Raw genomic sequence first — 4,523 nt, 5'->3', positions numbered from 1 at the left:
CTGGTTTGATGTTTGATCGGCTCCCAGAAGAAAGGACATCTGGGCTGCTAATAACGCCATCGCAAAATTACTGTGTATGATGTAATGTTCGGCTGTTCGTAACGACCTGGGAGTAATTTAGAGGAGAGAAATTGATATGAGGGAAACTATAGACGAATCCAACCAGGGATATGAGCGATATATATGTCTCATATCCCTGATCCAACGAGCTAAGTCATGGTCAGGATTTGGTCGGTCATTACTGGGTCCGCGGTGCACCAAGCTAGTGTTGTGACTGCCCAATTGGGTGGATTAAAGCCGCTTAAAAAATCGATGTTATATTGTTTTGTGTTGCAAACTTTCATCATTGTTTTGTCTACGCGTAATACGGGTGATGGAACGCAGTTTAAAATTCCCGCCAAGGACGCATCATATCACATTTCAGGTGAGAAACACTCAGCGGGGACCCAGCCATGGCTGCCACTGAGGTGTAGGAATGCGTGAAATTGGATTCGTCTATAGAGGTTGTGCATATGACGTATCATACCGTAAATCAAATGCATTCAACAAAAGCATGATTGCAATCTACCGAGACAGTTCGTCTCACACATATAACAAATGCACTACGATTATGACAACATTTGATTGAATTGACTGCGCCATGATTACAGTGAAGGACACCGGTTCAAGTCAATCGATAAAAGCATGCAGGGCCTCTATATCGTCATATACAAAGAGCTTTTAAATAGAAATAGAGTCGCAATAGATTATATAATCTTTTGTTCGTTTGATGCCGATTAGAAGTCCCCCCCCCCTATTCATAAAAGTGGTACCATTGTTTCGAATAAAGGGTTCCGCCATTAAATTGGTCACTGATCCGGCATCATATTAACGCTCTACACAACAGGCGAGTATCAATAAGTGACCACACTACAGTCATGTGTAAGGGCAGTCATGTGTAAAGTGGTACCATTGTACTCAATGTATCCCAAATGTGTGCTTGTGTGGGTCTGAAGACTATAAGGAGGCTTTAGCTGTCGATGCAATCATCTTTACCACCCACCTGGCGATAGGTGTTTCATTTAAATAAATTGAATGCTCTTGGTGATCGATTACACATTAGAATGTATGAAGGCTGCCATTTCCAGTCCATATATCTATATTACACTATAATGGTAATCGCTATACGTATACTTGTAAGTATAAGTATAGGCCTATAAAGGTTGTTTTTAAGAAATTTCCATTTAATTTTATTTTAAGAAGGAGATTGGTATAGAAATAGTGGCGTACCCAAAGAGGGGAGGGGTTGGGAAGGGGCAGATTCACCTCTGTGAGAAGTCTTGGGAGGGGAGGAGGGAGGAAGAGGGGATATGGAGAATGAGAGAGGGCTGGAGGAAGGGATAATAAAGACAAGTATAGATAAATAGAAATATAAGGAAAATGATGGGAATGAGAGAGGGAGGGTGAGAGGGGACAATGAGAGCGAGGGAGTGATAAAATGTAGGCCTAGGAAAGAATAAGTACAGAGAAGGGAAAAGAAAGGAATGATGAATACATTTAATAATAATTATTAGGCCTATATAATAACTAAACACATAACAGCACTGGGCAGCCATTCGACGATGTCAATGCCTTTATTCGTTACGTAATTAAAACGCCCAGTCATATGTATTTCACACCTACCAAACACAACTCACCCAATTTCGCAAACTGGACGTTGAATGTACACTCTCATGAATATTGATTGGCAACATTTTCCAATATGTCAGCGCTCTAATTGGAAACAATAGAACAATAGACCCTGCAGAGCGTTGGTCATATACGTCTAGCCCTTTTCTATTCACAGATTATCCATTGTATTCCTTTTGTCTGAGGTTCGTTGCCTCGACCATTACCTAGAGTAATGGAGGTAGCTAGCTGCCCAGAGACCGTTATCAACACAATAGCTCAAGATAACGGTCTCGGGCAGCGAGCTAAACAAAAGGAATACCATGGGCATTCTAGAAACACTATGGAAAGGATCACAACATACATGTAGAATCTGAGTTGGTTACTAGTCTCAGATAGAATTTTGGAAAAAAAATGCATTTACAGCTCGATTTAAATGCAAATGTTACATGGCAAGAGAAAATTATAGAGGGCTCCTGCAGTCCGTATAACAGTAATTCATATAAAACCACTGGTGCTCAGTTAGATTTACGCAAATTAAATTTTAATTAGCATAACGAAGAAAATATTCATAAATAAAAAGTAACCGTTTCGTTGAATGTAAACTCAGTACATGTATATAAACTTGCCATTGGTTTTTAGAAAGGAATCTGCCTTTATCCTTGCCCAACCCAAAACGCTCAACGGTCCATGCAAATCAGCTGCTAGGCAAGAACCCCGGGATAGTACCCGACCAGGGAGCTTGCAAACTAACCTGCGGTACTCATTACAAGTCAAGAGGCTGGGAGTGCAAAGCCTTACTGTGACCTACCCATAATGGGGAGCACCATTGGACACAACGTTACTAGGTCTTTCAAATATCTGCTTATACTCACATTTTTCTAAGATATAAATTTTATGGTGTTGAAACAGATTGTAGTCCAACGTTGACAACTCTATATAATTTGCATTATTCATTAATCATTTGAATAACAATGGTCACGGGGTGAATAAACTCCAGCGGATTAAAGCAAGTGAATAACCTGCCAAACCACTTCAAATACAATTGTCAATTGAGATCAATTCTGTATTGATTTGATTAAATATCTTGCATTTGTCATTAAATAGACTCGCGCGCAGGACACATGGGAAGAATATTACATTATCTCGAGGTGTTTTTATTTTGGGGAAAAACCCACAACTTTTACAAAATAATACATCAGTTTTTTCCATTTTGTTTTTTGGAAAATTAATACACTTTTACAACAAATTCGTTTATTTTTTCTCGTCGTATATGTAAGATAAACGGTTCAAAACAGACCATCACCATAGATAATCGGTGTCTTGTTGAGGTATGGTTCGCATGTTAGTCGCTCTGAAGGCGAGACCCCTTCGGGGTCTCGCCTTCCGAGCGACTAACATGCTCACCATACCTCAACAAGACACCGATTATCTATGGTAATGGTCTGTTTCTCACCCTTTATCTACTACATAAAGGTATACTGACGAATAGGCCTATAATCATGATAATGCTACTTTAATCCGTCGTTTGTATAACCAAGCAAGTGCCCAATCGCTGAGGGCGGAAGTCGGGGTGAGCAAAAACGGATTTGCACCTCAAAATAAAGTAGAAAACCGACGCCCTCTATAGTCATTATGATACAAAAGTGCTGGTTATAGTGATTCATCATTTAAAGACATGAAAAATAAAATACTTACTCGAAAATCATAAAGATGAAAAAAGACATCGCCAGCGATAGTACAGAAAGGGCACACCCAAAATTGGTTAGGTACGTCATAACAACGGAATGAAATTCTGGTATCTAGTTGTGAAGTGTAACAACGTGTTAATTTAAAAAAAAAACTTACTGTTTACTACAGTTTAGAATCTTAGATAGGGAAAAGTATGTCTATACAAATTGAATATGTTGCTAATTAACTTTCTTTTAGCAGTTACTCTGCTATACTCTATTAAGACTAAATATGACAGTTAATTTCACCCCTTTTTACTCAATCTTACCGGATAGTTGGTAACTTGCAGAAGTACGGCGTAGCTTGTAGTATGATTACAATAACATGTTACTTGAACATTACGTTGTGTAACTTTCTCGCATCCTTCTGTAGACCAAGTGCTGTGTATAAGGAAGGAAATGTGTTTGGTGAAAGGAACATTACAAACAACTACGTCAACCTGTCTAATTTGGTGAACCGACAACATAATTGCAGATTTATATAGAAGATTAATTATTGAAAAAACTAAAAGTAATGAAAATAAGAAATTTCTTATCGAATCCTTACCTTTCTTTGGCATTCCAAAATGCACATATAGTTTCACTTTCTGTTCTAAATTCTTGTTTTGACTCTGGAACCTGAGAGCAGATCATACATAAGAGAACAGACATTAAGGAGTTACAACGTTTGTTAATAATGGCTATTAAGTGTATCATTGTTATCGTAAATATTCATTTTAATGACTGTTTTTTTAACCTGAATATGCCGTTCACAATAACGTGAAAGAGAAGTAAACAATGGTATACCATCATATGGTTTTTATTTTGATTGATATTTTATTTTATTGCCAATTCGTGGCCCGTAGGCCAAATTACATACAATAAATTACAATATAAAAAATACACATAAGAACAATTAGAATTAAATATTTAGGCAGGCATTGCACAAGATATAAAACACACAAAAATATACAATTTGAATTAACATTTAGAAAATTGATTATAAAAGTCACTAAAATAGTATTATGAAATATTGCACTTTTTTTTTTATATATAAAATGACATTGAAAGTATAGTATATGCAGAACAATTCTGGGTGGCAAAGCAAAAACACAAACTATTTATTTAGGAGATCAACGAAATATGGAAGAGGACTATTTTTAAAAC

General features: G+C 37.2%; 1 long non-coding RNA gene across 1 annotated transcript; it reads right to left on the bottom strand.

The window, feature by feature from the left end:
- Nucleotides 1-3,998, bottom strand: LOC140136536 (uncharacterized). Its single transcript, XR_011856681.1, has 4 exons — nt 3,925-3,998; nt 3,647-3,758; nt 3,346-3,449; nt 1-106 (listed from the first exon to the last, which is right to left on the bottom strand). It is a non-coding gene; the product is annotated as an uncharacterized lncRNA (long non-coding RNA).
- Nucleotides 3,999-4,523: the final 525 nt, after the last annotated feature.

Source organism: Amphiura filiformis, chromosome 16, assembly GCF_039555335.1.
Source record: "Amphiura filiformis chromosome 16, Afil_fr2py, whole genome shotgun sequence".
In the NCBI taxonomy this organism is placed as follows: domain Eukaryota; kingdom Metazoa; phylum Echinodermata; class Ophiuroidea; order Amphilepidida; family Amphiuridae; genus Amphiura; species Amphiura filiformis.
Note: the sequence above shows the minus strand (reverse complement) of the source record. Positions and strands in the feature narration are given on the sequence as shown.